The sequence below is a fragment of the Ranitomeya variabilis genome, chromosome 2 (assembly GCF_051348905.1).
Source record: "Ranitomeya variabilis isolate aRanVar5 chromosome 2, aRanVar5.hap1, whole genome shotgun sequence".
In the NCBI taxonomy this organism is placed as follows: Eukaryota; Metazoa; Chordata; class Amphibia; order Anura; family Dendrobatidae; genus Ranitomeya; species Ranitomeya variabilis.
In genome coordinates, this window is record NC_135233.1 from 350,769,751 (window position 1) to 350,788,065 (window position 18,315).

Below are 18,315 nucleotides of genomic sequence, written 5' to 3' on the forward strand. Positions count from 1 at the left end.
CAGTAGTAAGCTCTGTTCTGCTCACATATCTGTAGTAAGCTCCGTTCTGTTCCCATATCTCTGGAGTAGGCTCGATTCTGCTCCCATATCTATGCAGCAAGCTCCGTTCAGTTCCCATATCTGTGTATCAGCCTGTTTTTAAAGCCTGTTATCTCTGCTACTTTAATGTAGTGGCCAGATATAAGCAGGGAAAAGGAGGGCCACCGCAACTCGAGAGCCACTGCCTTGTGATTGCCCCCCAGGCTGAAAATTGCCAGCCAGCCCCTGACAATAGGTGATGTCACAGCTCACCTCCTCCTCCTGTACAATGACTGATAACACCTCTATATACAGTAGAGTACACAGGATCCACCATACACAATAGGTGATGTCACAGCTATCCTCCTCCTCCTCCTGTACAATGACTGATAACACCTCTATATACAGTAGATAACACAGGATCCACAATTCACAATAGGTGATGTCACAGCTCACCTCCTCCTCCTGTACAATGACTGATAACACCTCTATATACAGTACATAACACAGGATCCACCATTCACAATAGCTGATGTCACAGCTCACCTCCTCCTCCTGTACAATGACTGATAATACCTCTATATACAGTACATAACACAGGATCCACCATTCACAATAGGTGATGTCACAGCTCACCTCCTCCTCCTGTACAATGACTGATAACACCTCTATATACAGTACGTAACACAGGATCCACCATTCACAATAGGTGATGTCACAGCTCACCTCCTCCTCCTCCTGTACAATGACTGATAACACCTCTAGATACAGTAGATAACACAGGATCCACCATTCACAATAGGTGATGTCACAGCTCACCTCCTCTTGTACAATGACTGATAACTCCTCTATGTACAGTAGATAACACAGGATCCACCATACACAATAGGTGATGTCACAGCTCACCTCCTCCTCCTGTACAATGACTGATAACACCTCTATATTCAGTAGATAACACAGGATCCACCATTCACAATAGGTGATGTCACAGCTCACCTCCTCCTCCTGTAAAATGACTGATAACACCTCTATATACAGTACATAACACAGGATCCACCATTCACAATAGGTGATGTCACAGCTCACCTCCTCCTCCTGTACAATGACTGATAACACCTCTATATACAGTACATAACACAGGATCCACCATTCACAATAGGTGATGTCACAGCTCACCTCCTCCTCCTGTACAATGACTGATAACACCTCTATATACAGTACGTAACACAGGATCCACCATTCACAATAGGTGATGTCACAGCTCACCTCCTCCTCCTCCTGTACAATGACTGATAACACCTCTATATACAGTAGATAACACAGGATCCACAATTCACAATAGGTGGTATCACAGCTCACCTCCTCCTCCTGTACAATGACTGATAACACCTCTATATACAGTAGATAACACAGGATCCACCATTCACAATAGGTGATGTCACAGCTCACCTCCTCCTCCTATACAATGACTGATAACTCCTCTATGTACAGTAGATAACACAGGATCCACCATACACAATATGTGATGTCACAGCTCACCTCCTCCTCCTGTATAATGACTGATAACACCTCTATATACAGTAGATAACACAGGATCCACCATTCACAATAGGTGATGTCACAGCTCACCTCCTCCTCCTATACAATGACTGATAACTCCTCTATGTACAGTAGATAACACAGGATCCACCATACACAATAGGTGATGTCACAGCTCACCTCCCCCTCCTGTATAATGACTGATAACACCTCTATATACAGTAGATAACACAGGATCCACCATTCACAATAGGTGATGTCACAGCTCACCTCCTCCTCCTGTACAATGACTGATAACACCTCTATATACAGTAGATAACACCGAATCCACCATACACAATAGGTGATGTCACAGCTCACCTCCTCCTCCTGTACAATGACTGATAACACCTCTATATACAGTAGATAACACAGGATCCACCATTCACAATAGGTGGTATCACAGCTCACCTCCTCCTCCTGTACAATGACTGATAACACCTCTATATACAGTAGATAACACAGGATCCACCATTCACAATAGGTGATGTCACAGCTCACCTCCTCCCTCCTGTATAATGACTGATAACACCTCTATATACAGTAGATAACACAGGATCCACTGTCATGGTTCCCAATGGCAAGGGAACGTAAGAAACATATAAGTAACGAACGAGCTCTCGGGTGATGGAAACTCGAGTTGACCGTGAGCTAAATCTACCACACAACTAACAGTAGCCAGGGAGCATACCTACGGCTTCCTATATGCCACGCGCCAGCCGGAGGACTAACTACGCCTGGTAGAGGAAGAAACAGACCTGGCTTACCTCTAGGGAAATACCCCAAAAGATGATAGCAGCCCCCCACATGTAATAACGGTGAATTAAGAGGAAAAGACATACACAGTATGAAAGTAGATTTAGCAAAGAGATGTCCACTTACTAGATAGCAGAAGGATACAAAAGAGGACTTCACGGTCAACTGAAAACCCTTTCAAAAACCATCCTGAAATTACTTTAAGACTCCTGTGTCAACTCATGACACAGGAGTGGCAATTTCAGCCCGCAAGAGCTTCCAGCTACAGAGAATAACAAAACTGCAAACTGGACAAAAGGTACAAAACAAAAGGACAAAGTCCACTTAGCTGATCAGCAGACTAGTAGCAGGAACATGCAACCGAAGGCTCTGGTTACAATGATGACCGGCAAAGAAAAGACTGGAGAGCAAGGCTAAATAGGAAACTCCCAAACACTGATGGAAGCAGGTGAACAGAAGCAGCAAAGTGCAAACAAGTCACCAGTACCACCAGCAACCACCAGGGGAGCCCAAAAAGCGGATACACAACAGTACCCTCCCCTTAAGGAGGGGGCACCGAACCCTCACAAGAACCGCCAGGGCGATCTGGATGAGCCCTATGAAAGGCACGAACCAAATCCGAGGCATGAACATCAGAGGCAGTTACCCAAGAATTATCTTCCTGACCATAGCCCTTCCATTTAACCAGGTACTGGAGTCTCCGCCTGGAAATACGGGAGTCCAAGATCTTCTCTACGACGTACTCCAATTCACCCTCCACCAGCACAGGAGCAGGAGGTTCAGTAGAAGGAACCACCGGTACCTCATATCTCCGCAACAACGACCGATGGAACACATTATGGATAGCGAAAGATGCCGGAAGGTCCAAACGAAAGGAAACAGGGTTAAGAATCTCCAAAATCCTATAAGGACCGATGAACCGAGGCTTAAATTTGGGAGAAGAAACCCTCATAGGGACAAAACGGGAAGACAACCACACCAAGTCCCCAACGCGAAGGTGGGGACCAACACGACGACGACGGTTAGCAAACTGCTGAGTCCTCTCCTGGGACAATTCCAAATTATCCACCACTTGTCCCCAAATCCGATGGAACCGATCCACCACCGCATCCACTCCAGGACAATCCGAAGATTCAACCTGACCAGATGAAAAACGCGGATGAAACCCTGAATTGCAAAAGAAAGGAGAAACCAAAGTGGCAGAACTAGCCCGATTATTAAGAGCAAACTCCGCCAACGGCAGAAAGGCAACCCAATCATCCTGATCCGCAGACACAAAACACCTCAAATAAGTCTCCAAAGTTTGATTAGTTCGCTCCGTCTGGCCATTGGTCTGAGGATGGAATGCAGACGAAAAGGACAAATCAATGCCCAACCTGGCACAGACTGCCCGCCAAAATCTAGACACGAACTGGGTACCCCTGTCAGAAACGATGTTTTCCGGAATACCATGCAAGCGAACCACATTTTGAAAAAACAGAGGGACCAACTCAGATGAGGAAGGCAACTTAGGCAATGGCACCAAATGAACCATTTTAGAAAAACGGTCACACACCACCCAGATGACAGACATCTTCTGAGAAACAGGGAGATCCAAGATAAAGTCCATAGAGATGTGCGTCCAAGGCCTCTTCGGAATAGGCAAGGGCAACAACAACCCACTAGCCCTAGAACAACAAGGCTTGGCCCGAGCACACACATCGCAAGACTGCACAAAAACACGCACATCTCGAGACAGGGAAGGCCACCAGAAGGATCTAGCCACCAAATCTCTGGTGCCAAAAATTCCCGGATGACCTGCCAGAGTAGAAGAATGAACTTCCGAGATGACTCTAGTGGTCCACTCGTCAGGAACAAACAGTCTACCAGACGGACAACGATCAGGTCTATCCGCCTGAAATTCTTGCAAAGCACGTCGCAAATCTGGAGAGACAGCAGACAAAACCACTCCATCCTTAAGGACACCAGCAGGTTCAGAATTCCCAGGAGAGTCAGGCTCAAAACTCCTAGAAAGAGCATCTGCTTTCACATTCCTAGAACCCGGTAAGTACGAGACCACAAAATTAAACCGGGAAAAGAACAACGACCAACGTGCCTGTCTAGGATTCAGGCGCCTGGCAGACTCCAAATAAATTAAATTCTTGTGATTAGTCAAAACTACCACCTGATGTCTGGCACCCTCAAGCCAATGACGCCACTCCTCAAATGCCCACTTCATGGCCAAAAGCTCCCGATTACCAACATCATAGTTTCGCTCGGCGGCCGAAAATTTTCGCGAAAAGAACGCACAAGGTCTCATCACTGAGCAGTCGGAACTTTTCTGCGACAAAACCGCCGCCGCTCCGATCTCGGAAGCATCGACCTCAACCTGAAAGGGAAGAGAAACATCAGGCTGGCGCAACACAGGGGCAGACAAAAAGCGACGCTTAAGCTCCCGAAAGGCCTCCACGGCAGCAGGGGACCAATTGGCAACATCAGCACCCTTTTTAGTCAAATCCGTCAGAGGTTTAGCAACGCCAGAAAAACCAGCTATAAATCGACGATAAAAATTAGCAAAGCCCAAGAATTTCTGGAGACTCTTCAGAGAAGTAGGCTGCGTCCAGTCGTAAATAGCCCGAACCTTGACAGGGTCCATTGTTGTGAATTCTGTTTGTGGGCTCCCCCGGTGGTGTTTTATGGTATTGCCACTTATTTGCCTTCTTCTATCCTTGATCACCTGTTGACACCCATTAGGGGAGTTTCCTATTTAAGGCTGCTTGGCTGCTGGTCCGATGCCGGCCAACAATGTATCAGTAGCATTCTGTTGCATTCTCCTGCCTCAAGATCCTGTTCAGCTAAGTTGAATTTTGTTTCTGGTTAATGCTATTTTTGTCCAGCTATTTGCAATGTGACTCTCTGTAGCTGGAAGCTCTCGTGGACTGAAATTGCCACTCCAGTGGCATGAGTTGTCACTGGAGTTTTAAAGTAATTTCAGGATGGTGTTTTTGAGTAGTGTTTTGAAGTTGACCGTGAAGTGACTCTTTCCTGTACTTCTGCTATCTAGTAAGCGGACCTCACTGTGCTAAATCTGCTGTTCATCCTACGTATGTCTTTTCCTCTTGACTCACCGTCAATATCTGTGGGGGACTGCTATCTCCTTTTGGGGTTCATCTCTGGAGGTAAGGCAGGCCTGTATATTCCTCTGATAGGGGTAGTTAGATCTCCGGCTGGCGCGTGGTGTCTAGGGCATCGTAGGAAACACTCCCCGGCTACTTCCAGTGTCGTGTCAGGTTCAGGTCACGGTCACTTTAGTTCCCATCACCCGAGAGCTAGTCCGTTGTTATTTTGATTTCCCTGCCATTGGGAAAATCATAACAGTTTGGCCGGCCACATGTGTTAAAACTATGCACTAAAGCAGGAAAGGATATAAAAGGTTTTTTTTTCCTTCTGTGTTTGGAAAGTGCATCTTAGTGCTTATTTGTACTCCTTGCTTAAACTGCAGTCTTCAGCCTTTTTTTTTTTTCTCCTCTCCTCTTAATCTCTGAATGGCTTTGGTTACACCTGTTTGAATCATGGATCCACAGAGTTTGGTTGCAGGTCTGAATAACCTGGCTTCAAAGGTCCAGAACTTACAAGATTTTGTTATACGTGCTCCAATGTCTGAACCTAAGATCCCTATGCCTGAATTTTTTACCGGAGACAGATCCCGTTTTTTGAATTTCAGAGAGAATTGTAAATTGTTTTTGTCTCTGAAATCTCACTCTGCTGGTGATCCTGCGCAACAGGTTAAAATTGTTATTTCTCTATTGCGGGGTGACCCACAAAGTTGGGCATTTGCATTGTCGCCAGGGGATCCTGCGTTATTAAATGTAGATGCGTTTTTTCTGGCTTTGGGGTTGCTTTATGAAGAACCTAATTTAGAGATTTTGGCTGAGAAAGCCTTGATGGCTCTTTCCCAAGGGCAAAATGAAGCTGAGATATACCGCCAGAAATTTCGTAAATGGTCGGTGCTTACTAAATGGAATGACTGCGCTCTAGCAGCTAATTTCAGAGAAGGTCTCTCTGATGCCGTGAAGGATGTCATGGTGGGGTTCCCTGTGCCTACAGGTCTGAATGATGCCATGAAATTGGCTATCCAGATTGATCGGCGTTTACGGGAGCGCAAATCTGTGCACCATATGGCGGTATCTTCTGAGCAAAAATCTGTGCACCATATGGCGGTATCTTTTGAGCAAAAACTTGTGCACCATATGGTGGTATCTTCTGAGCAAAAACCTGTGCACCATATGGCGGTATCTTCTGAGCAAAAACCTGTGCATCATTTGGCGGTGACCTCTGAAAAGGCACCAGAGCATATGCAATGCGATAGTGTATTGTCTAGAGGCGAACGACAGAATTACAGGCGCAAAAATGGGTTGTGCTTCTATTGTGGAGATCCAGCTCATGTTATATCAGCATGCTCTAAACGCATAAAGAAGGTTGATAAAAAGGTTGATAAATCTTTTTCTATGGGTACCTTGCAGTCTAAATTTCTTTTGTCCGTGACATTGATTTGTACTTTATCATCTGTTACTGTGGATGCTTATGTGGATTCTGGCGCCGCTCTGAGTCTCATGGATTGGTCCTTTGCCAAGCGTTGTGGGTTTGATTTAGAGCCTCTGGAGGTTTCTATTCCCTTAAAGGGTATTGATTCTACACCTTTGGCTAGCAATAAACCACAATATTGGACACAAGTGACTATGCATCTTTCCCCAGACCATCAGGAGATTATTCGTTTCCTTGTGTTATATAATCTACATGACGTATTAGTACTTGGATTACCATGGTTACAGATTCATAATCCAGTCTTGGACTGGAGATCAATGTCTGTGCTGAGCTGGGGATGTCGGGGGATTCATGGGGATGCACCTTTGGTTCCCATTTCTTCATCTACTCCCTCTGAGATCCCAGCATTTCTGTCAGATTTTTATGATGTCTTTCAGGAGCCTAAAACTGATTCTCTCCCCCCTCACAGAGAGTGTGACTGCGCTATTGAGTTGATTCCCGGTAGTAAATTTCCTAAGGGTCGCTTGTTTAATTTGTCTGTACCTGAACATACTGCTATGCGGGAGTATATCAGAGAATCTTTGGAAAAGGGTCATATTCGCCCCTCTTTGTCTCCATTGGGGGCAGGGTTTTTCTTTGTGGGTAAAAAGGATGGTTCATTGAGACCTTGTATCGACTATCGACTTCTGAATAAGATTACAGTTAAATACCAGTACCCGTTACCTTTACTGACTGATCTTTTTGCTCGCATAAAGGGGGCAAAGTGGTTCACTAAGATCGATCTACGTGGTGCGTATAATTTGGTGCGGATTAAGCAGGGGGATGAGTGGAAGACCGCATTTAATACGCCTGAAGGCCATTTTGAGTATTTGGTAATGCCTTTCGGTCTCGCGAATGCCCCTTCCGTTTTTCAGTCCTTTATGCACGATATTTTCCGTGAATATCTGGATAAATTTATGATTGTGTATTTGGATGATATTTTGATTTTTTCGGAGGACTGGGAATCTCATGTTCAACAGGTCAGGAGAGTTTTTCAGGTTTTACGAGCTAATTCTCTATTTGTGAAGGGCTCAAAGTGTATTTTTGGGGTTCAGAGAATTTCCTTTCTGGGATATATTTTTTCCCCTTCATCTATGGAGATGGACCCTGTTAAGGTTCAGGCTATTTGTGATTGGATACAACCTACTTCTCTAAAGAGTCTTCAGAAATTCTTGGGATTTGCTAATTTCTATCGCCGATTCATAGCGGGTTTTTCTGCCATTGCTAAACCTTTGACTGATTTGACCAAGAAGGGTGCTGATGTTGCTAATTGGTCCTCTGCGGCTGTGGAGGCCTTTCGGGAGCTTAAGCGCCGCTTTTCTTCCGCTCCTGTGTTGCGCCAGCCTGATGTTTCGCTCCCGTTCCAGGTTGAAGTAGATGCTTCCGAGATCGGAGCAGGTGCAGTTTTGTCGCAGAAAGGTCCTGACTGCTCAGTGATGAGACCATGTGCGTTTTTCTCTCGAAAGTTTTCGCCCGCTGAGCGGAATTATGATGTTGGAAATCGGGAGCTCTTGGCCATGAAGTGGGCATTTGAGGAGTGGCGTCATTGGCTTGAGGGTGCTAGACACCAGGTGGTGGTCTTGACTGACCACAAAAATCTAATTTATCTTGAGTCAGCCAGGCGTCTGAATCCTAGACAGGCGCGCTGGTCGTTGTTTTTCTCTCGATTTAACTTTGTGGTCTCATATCTGCCTGGGTCTAAGAATGTGAGGGCGGATGCCCTCTCTAGGAGTTTTGAGCCTGATTCGCCTGGTGATTCCGAACCTACTGGCATCCTGAAGGATGGGGTGATATTGTCAGCTGTCTCCCCAGACCTGCGGCGCTCTTTGCAGGAGTTTCAGGTGGATAGGCCTGATCGCTGTCCGCCTGGTAGACTGTTTGTCCCTGATGACTGGACCAGTAGAGTTATTTCGGAGGTTCACTCTTCCGCGTTGGCAGGTCATCCTGGAATTTTTGGCACCAGGGATCTGGTGTCTAGGTCCTTCTGGTGGCCTTCCTTGTCTCGAGATGTACGTATTTTTGTGCAGTCTTGTGATGTTTGTGCTCGGGCTAAGCCCTGCTGTTCCCGGGCCAGCGGGTTGTTGTTGCCCTTGCCTATTCCTAAGAGGCCTTGGACGCACATCTCTATGGACTTTATTTCTGACCTTCCTGTTTCTCGTAGGATGTCCGTCATCTGGGTGGTGTGTGACCGTTTTTCCAAGATGGTTCACTTGGTACCTTTGCCCAAATTGCCCTCCTCCTCTGAGCTGGTCCCTCTATTTTTTTCAGAATGTTGTGCGTTTGCATGGTATTCCTGAGAATATAGTGTCTGACAGGGGTACTCAGTTTGTGTCTAGATTTTGGCGGGCGTTCTGTGCCAGGATGGGCATCGACTTGTCTTTTTCGTCTGCATTCCATCCTCAGACTAATGGCCAGACTGAGCGTACTAATCAGACCTTGGAGACTTACTTGAGGTGTTTTGTGTCCGCTGATCAGGACGATTGGCTTGATTTTTTGCCATTGGCAGAGTTTGCCCTTAACAATCGGGCCAGTTCTGCCACTTTGGTTTCTCCATTTTTTTGTAATTCAGGGTTTCACCCTCGCTTTTCGTCCGGTCAATTGGAGTCTTCGGATTGTCCTGGAGTAGATGCTGTGGTTGATAGAATGCATCAGATTTGGGGACAGGTTGTGGACAATCTGAAGTTGTCCCAGGAGAAGACTCAACAGTTCACTAATCGTCATCGGCGTGTCGGTCCTCGTCTTTGTGTTGGGGACCTGGTTTGGTTGTCTTCTCGATTTGTTCCTATGAAGGTCTCGTCTCCTAAGTTTAAGCCTCGGTTTATCGGCCCTTATAGGATTCTGGAGGTTCTCAATCCTGTGTCCTTTCGTTTGGACCTCCCAGCATCTTTTACTATTCATAATGTTTTTCATCGGTCATTATTGCGGAGGTATGAGGTGCCGGTTGTTCCGTCTGCTGATCCTCCTGCTCCTGTGCTGGTTGAGGGTGAGTTGGAGTATGTGGTGGAAAAGATCTTGGACTCCCGTGTTTCCAGACGGAAACTTCAGTATCTGGTTAAGTGGAAAGGCTATGGTCAGGAGGATAATTCTTGGGTGACAGCATCTGATGTTCATGCTCCTGATTTGGTTCGTGCATTCCATAGTGCTCATCCAGATCGCCCTGGTGGTTCTGGTGAGGGTTCGGTGCCCCCTCCTTAAGGGGGGGGTACTGTTGTGAATTCTGTTTGTGGGCTCCCCCGGTGGTGTTTTATGGTATTGCCACTTATTTGCCTTCTTCTATCCTTGATCACCTGTTGACACCCATTAGGGGAGTTTCCTATTTAAGGCTGCTTGGCTGCTGGTCCGATGCCGGCCAACAATGTATCAGTAGCATTCTGTTGCATTCTCCTGCCTCAAGATCCTGTTCAGCTAAGTTGAATTTTGTTTCTGGTTAATGCTATTTTTGTCCAGCTATTTGCAATGTGACTCTCTGTAGCTGGAAGCTCTCGTGGACTGAAATTGCCACTCCAGTGGCATGAGTTGTCACTGGAGTTTTAAAGTAATTTCAGGATGGTGTTTTTGAGTAGTGTTTTGAAGTTGACCGTGAAGTGACTCTTTCCTGTACTTCTGCTATCTAGTAAGCGGACCTCACTGTGCTAAATCTGCTGTTCATCCTACGTATGTCTTTTCCTCTTGACTCACCGTCAATATCTGTGGGGGACTGCTATCTCCTTTTGGGGTTCATCTCTGGAGGTAAGGCAGGCCTGTATATTCCTCTGATAGGGGTAGTTAGATCTCCGGCTGGCGCGTGGTGTCTAGGGCATCGTAGGAAACACTCCCCGGCTACTTCCAGTGTCGTGTCAGGTTCAGGTCACGGTCACTTTAGTTCCCATCACCCGAGAGCTAGTCCGTTGTTATTTTGATTTCCCTGCCATTGGGAAAATCATAACAGTCCATCTCAATAGAAGAAGGGGAAAAAATATACCCCAAAAATGAAATTTTTTGAACCCCAAAAACACACTTTGAACCCTTTACACACAAAGAATTCTCCCGCAAAACCTGAAAAACCCTCCTGACCTGCTGAACATGAGACTCCCAGTCATCAGAAAAAATCAAAATATCATCCAAGTACACAATCATAAATTTATCCAAATATTCACGGAAAATATCATGCATTAAGGACTGAAAAACAGAAGGTGCATTAGAAAGGCCGAAAGGCATTACCAAATACTCAAAATGGCCCTCAGGCGTATTAAATGCGGTCTTCCACTCATCCCCCTTCTTAATTCGCACCAAATTATACGCCCCACGAAGATCAATCTTAGAGAACCACTTAGCCCCCCTTATGCGAGCAAACAAATCAGTCAGCAAAGGCAACGGATACTGATATTTGACTGTAATTTTATTCAGGAGACGATAATCAATACAAGGCCTCAGAGAGCCATCCTTTTTAGAGACAAAGAAAAAACCAGCTCCTAAAGGAGATGAAGAAGGACGAATGTGTCCCTTTTCCAGGGACTCCTTAATATACTCGCGCATAGCAGCATGTTCAGGTACAGATAGGTTAAACAAACGACCCTTTGGAAATTTACTGCCAGGAATCAGATCTATGGCGCAATCACAATCCCTGTGAGGAGGGAGTGAACCAATCTTAGGCTCTTCAAAAATATCACGATAATCAGACAAAAATGCCGGAATCTCAGATGGAATAGATGACGAAATGGACACCATAGGAGTGTCCCCATGAGCCCCCCGACATCCCCAGCTTAACACAGACATAGTCTTCCAGTCAAGGACTGGGTTATGAGACTGTAACCATGGTAATCCAAGCACCAAAACATCATGTAAATTGTACAACACAAGGAAGCGAATCACCTCCTGATGGTCTGGAGTCATACGCATAGTCACTTGCGTCCAGAACTGTGGTTTATTACAAGCCAAAGGTGTAGAATCAATACCCTTCAGAGGTATAGGGACTTCCAGAGGCTCTAAATCAAACCCACAGCGCCTGGCAAAGGACCAGTCCATAAGACTCAGAGCGGCGCCAGAGTCCACATAGGCATCCACGGTAATAACTGATAATGAACAAATCAAGGTTACAGACAAAATAAATTTGGACTGTAAAGTGCCAATTGAAATGGACTTGTCAACCTTCCTAGTACGCTTAGAGCATGCTGATATAACATGAGCAGAATCACCACAATAGAAGCATAACCCATTTTTACGCCTATAATTCTGCAGCTCGCTTCTGGACATAACTCTGTCACATTGCATTTTCTCTGGCGTCTCTTCAGAAGATACCGCCAAATGGTGCACGGGTTTGCGCTCCCGCAAACGCCGATCAATCTGAATTGCCATTGTCATGGACTCATTCAGACCTGTAGGCGCAGGGAACCCGACCATAACATCTTTAACGGCATCAGAAAGGCCCTCTCTGAAATTTGCCGCTAAGGCGCACTCATTCCACTGAGTAAGCACAGACCACCTACGAAATTTTTGGCAGTATATCTCCGCTTCATCTTGCCCTTGAGATAGGGCTATCAAAGCTTTTTCAGCTTGAATCTCCAAATTAGGTTCCTCATAAAGCAACCCTAAAGCCAGGAAAAACGCATCCACATTGAGCAACGCAGGATCCCCTGGTGCCAATGAAAATGCCCAATTTTGAGGGTCACCTCGAAGCAAAGAGATTACAATCTTAACCTGCTGGACAGGATCTCCTGAGGAGTGAGGTCTGAGAGAAAGGAATAATTTACAATTATATTTGAAATTCAAAAACCGAGATCTATCTCCGGAAAACACCTCTGGTGTAGGAATTTTAGGTTCAGAAATAGGAGTATGCATAACAAAATCTTGTAAATTTTGAACCTTCGTAGCAAGATTATTTAAACCTGCAGCCAAACTCTGAGGATCCATCTTTAAACAGGTGAGCTCAGAGCAATTCAAGGATTAGAAGGAGAGAAAGGCAAAGGCTGTAATTAGAGCTGAAATACAACTGATCCAACTATGGAGCAAACATAGGAAAAAAAAAAAAAAAATCTACAGACTTCTTTTTTCTCTCCTTTCTTCTGCCAATAAGTTTAACACTGGCCGGTCATACTGTCATGGTTCCCAATGGCAAGGGAACGTAAGAAACATATAAGTAACGAACGAGCTCTCGGGTGATGGAAACTCGAGTTGACCGTGAGCTAAATCTGCCACACAACTAACAGTAGCCAGGGAGCATACCTACGGCTTCCTATATGCCACGCGCCAGCCGGAGGACTAACTACGCCTGGTAGAGGAAGAAACAGACCTGGCTTACCTCTAGGGAAATACCCCAAAAGATGATAGCAGCCCCCCACATGTAATAACGGTGAATTAAGAGGAAAAGACATACACAGTATGAAAGTAGATTTAGCAAAGAGAGGTCCACTTACTAGATAGCAGAAGGATACAAAAGAGGACTTCACGGTCAACTGAAAACCCTTTCAAAAACCATCCTGAAATTACTTTAAGACTCCTGTGTCAACTCATGACACAGGAGTGGCAATTTCAGCCCGCAAGAGCTTCCAGCTACAGAGAATAACAAAACTGCAAACTGGACAAAAGGTACAAAACAAAAGGACAAAGTCCACTTAGCTGATCAGCAGACTAGTAGCAGGAACATGCAACCGAAGGCTCTGGTTACAATGATGACCGGCAAGGAAAAGACTGGAGAGCAAGGCTAAATAGGAAACTCCCAAACACTGATGGAAGCAGGTGAACAGAAGCAGCAAAGTGCAAACAAGTCACCAGTACCACCAGCAACCACCAGGGGAGCCCAAAAAGCGGATACACAACAATCCACCATTCACAATAGGTGATGTCACAGCTCACCTCCTCCTCCTATACAATGACTGATAACTCCTATGTACAGTAGATAACACAGGATCCACCATACACAATAGGTGATGTCACAGCTCACCTCCTCCTCCTGTACAATGACTGATAACACCTCTATATACAGTAGATAACATCGGATCCACCATACACAATAGGTGATGTCACAGCTCACCTCCTCCTCCTGTATAATGACCGATAACACCTCTATATACAGTAGATAACACAGGATCCACCATTCACAATAGGTGATGTCACAGCTCACCTCCCCCCTCCTGTATAATGACTGATAACACCTCTATATACAGTAGATAACACAGGATCCACCATTCACAATAGGTGATGTCACAGCTCACTTCCTCCTCCTATACAATGACTGATAACTCCTCTATGTACAGTAGATAACACAGGATCCACCATACACAATAGGTGATGTCACAGCTCACCTCCTCCTCCTGTACAATGACTTATATCACCTCTATATACAGTAGATAACATAGGATCCACCATTCACAATAGGTGATGTCACAGCTCACCTCCTCCTCCTATACAATGACCGATAACACCTCTATATACAGTAGATAACAGAGGATCCACCATTCACAATAGGTGATATCACAGCTCACTTCCTCCTGTACAATGCCTGATAACACCTCTATATACAGTAGCTAACACAGGATTTTACATTCACAATAGGTGATGTCACAGCTCACCTCCTCCTCCTGTACAATGACTGATAACACCTCTATATACAGTAGATAACACAGGATCCACCATTCACAATAGGTGATGTCACAGCTCACCTCCTCCTCCTGTACAATGACTGATAACACCTCTATATACAGTAGATAACACCGGATCCACCATTCACAATAGATGATGTCACAGCTCACCTCCTCCTGTACAATGACTGATAACACCTCTATATACAGTAGATAACACAGGATCCACCATTCACAATAGGTGATATCACAGCTCACCTCCTCCTTCTGTACAATGACTGATAACACCTCTATATATAGTAGATAACACCGGATCCACCATACACAATAGGTGATATCACAGCTCACCCCTCCTCCTCCTGTACAATGGCTGATAACATCTCTATATACAGCAGATAACACAGGATCCACCATTCACTATAGGTGATGTCACAGCTCACCTCCCCCTCCTCCTGTACAATGACTGATAACACCTCTATATACAGTAGATAACACAGGATCCACCATTCACAATAGGTGATGACACAGCTCACCTCCCCCTCCTCCTGTACAATGATTGATAACACCTCTATATACAGTAGATAACACTGGATCCACCATGCACAATAGGTGATGTCACAGCTCACCTCCTCCTGTACAATGACTGATAACACATCTATATACAGTAGATAACACAGGATCAACCATACACAATAGGTGATATCACAGCTCACCTCCTCCTCCTGTACAATGACTGATAACACCTCTATATACAGTAGATAACACAGGATCCACCATTCACAATAGGTGATGTCACAGCTCACCTCCTCCCCCTGTACAATGACTGATAACACCTCTATATACAGTAGATAACACCGGATCCACCATTCACAATAGGTGATGTCACAGCTCACCTCCTCCTCCCCCTCCTGTACAATGACTGATAGCACTTCTATATACAGTAGATAACACAGGATCCACCATACACAATAGGTGATGTCACAGCTCACCTCCTCCTCCTGTACAATGACTGATAACACCTCTATATACAGTAGATAACACAGGATCCACCATTCACAATAGGTGATGTCACAGCTCACCTCCTCCTGTACAATGACTGATAACACCTCTATATATAGTAGATAACACCGGATCCACCATTCACAATAGGTGATGTCACAGCTCACCTCCTCCTGTACAATGACTGATAACACCTCTATATACAGTAGATAACACAGGATCCACCATTCACAATAGGTGATGTCACAGCTCACCTCCTCCTCCTGTACAATGACTGATTACACCTCTATATACAGTAGATAACACCGGATCCACCATTCACAATAGGTGATGTCACAGCTCACCTCCTCCTCCTGTACAATGACTGATTACACCTCTATATACAGTAGATAACACCGGATCCACCATTCACAATAGGTGATGTCACAGCTCACCTCCTCCTCCTGTACAATGACTGATTACACCTCTATATACAGTAGATAACACAGGATCCACCATTCACAATAGGTGATGTCACAGCTCACCTCCTCCTCCTGTACAATGACTGATTACACCTCTATATACAGTAGATAACACAGGATCCACCATTCACAATAGGAGATGTCACAGATCACCTCCTCCTCCTGTACAATGACTGATAACACCTCTATATACAGTAGATAACACCGGATCCACCATTCACAATAGGTGATGTCACAGCTCACCTCCTCCTGTACAATGACTGATAACACCTCTATATACAGTAGATAACACAGGATCCATCATTCACAATAGGTGATGTCACAGCTCACCTCCTCCTGTACAATGAATGATAACACCTCTATATACAGTAGATAACACAGGATCCACCATTCACAATAGGTGATGTCACAGCTCACCTCCTCCTCCTGTACAATGACTGATTACACCTCTATATACAGTAGATAACACAGGATCCACCATTCACAATAGGTGATGTCACAGCTCACCTCCTCCTCCTGTACAATGACTGATTACACCTCTATATACAGTAGATAACACAGGATCCACCATTCACAATAGGAGATGTCACAGCTCACCTCCTCCTCCTGTACAATGACTGATTACACCTCTATATACAGTAGATAACACCGGATCCACCATTCACAATAGGTGATGTCACAGCTCACCTCCTCCTCCTGTACAATGACTGATTACACCTCTATATACAGTAGATAACACCGGATCCACCATTCACAATAGGTGATGTCACAGCTCACCTCCTCCTCCTGTACAATGACTGATTACACCTCTATATACAGTAGATAACACAGGATCCACCATTCACAATAGGTGATGTCACAGCTCACCTCCTCCTCCTGTACAATGACTGATTACACCTCTATATACAGTAGATAACACAGGATCCACCATTCACAATAGGAGATGTCACAGATCACCTCCTCCTCCTGTACAATGACTGATAACACCTCTATATACAGTAGATAACACCGGATCCACCATTCACAATAGGTGATGTCACAGCTCACCTCCTCCTGTACAATGACTGATAACACCTCTATATACAGTAGATAACACAGGATCCATCATTCACAATAGGTGATGTCACAGCTCACCTCCTCCTGTACAATGACTGATAACACCTCTATATACAGTAGATAACACAGGATCCACCATTCACAATAGGTGATGTCACAGCTCACCTCCTCCTCCTGTACAATGACTGATTACACCTCTATATACAGTAGATAACACAGGATCCACCATTCACAATAGGTGATGTCACAGCTCACCTCCTCCTCCTGTACAATGACTGATTACACCTCTATATACAGTAGATAACACAGGATCCACCATTCACAATAGGTGATGTCACAGCTCACCTCCTCCTCCTGTACAATGACTGATTACACCTCTATATACAGTAGATAACACAGGATCCACCATTCACAATAGATGTCACAGATCACCTCCTCCTCCTGTACAATGACTGATTACACCTCTATATACAGTAGATAACACAGGATCCACCATTCACAATAGATGTCACAGATCACCTCCCCCTCCTGTACAATGACTGATAACACCTCTATATACAGTAGATAACACAGGATCCATCATTCACAATAGGTGATGTCACAGCTCACCTCCTCCTGTACAATGACTGATAACACCTCTATATACAGTAGATAACACCGGATCCACCATACACAATAGGTGATGTCACAGCTCACCTCCTCATTATAGAAAATATGAAAACGCCAAATTAGTCATTTTTGGCGACATTTTTTTATTATTACATCGGTGGTGTAAAAAAAACAAACAAACAAAAAAACAACAAAAATGTGGAATCGCTGCAATCATACTGTCCTGGAGAATCGGATGGTCAGGTCATTGTTACCGCACAATGAAGAAGGTGACAATTAACACCCCACCACCACCACTCCCCCAAAAAAGTGTCGGAATTGCATTTTTTTCACCATTGCACCCACTCATCACACAATACACGCCTCATACGGACGTGGGGACAGAAAATTATGGTTGGATTTCTTGGAAGAAAAAAAAATTATATTGTCTGTGTTCTTAAAGCCCCTTTCTCTTTTTTTTCATTCCGCATATTGGAGATATGTAGTGGTGGACAATCCCTTTAAGAGAATAAAACTATGACATCTACAACTCCCATCATGTATATGACTCCGTTATTAACATGCACACCGCCAGCTAGGAGCAATGTGAATACTGCAGGGGATTTGCCTGCAGACAAAATCCCACAATCCCACCACCCCCAAGGAATTGTTTTGGCCCCGCGTTTATTTACCAGGAATCCCGCACCACGCTGTGGATGACGTCAGCACGCAAACAGCGC

The 18,315-nt window shown here is 45.0% G+C and overlaps 1 protein-coding gene across 1 annotated transcript in view; it reads right to left on the minus strand.

Moving 5' to 3' along the window:
- The window catches only part of PLD3 (phospholipase D family member 3), a 56,023-nt gene extending 37,715 nt beyond the window's left edge, over positions 1-18,308 (minus strand). Inside the window, exon 1 of the mRNA XM_077285561.1 lies at positions 18,268-18,308. The gene's annotated coding sequence lies outside the window, so the exon portion shown is untranslated. The remainder of the gene's footprint in view (positions 1-18,267) is intronic.
- Between the last annotated feature and the right edge of the window lie 7 nt (positions 18,309-18,315).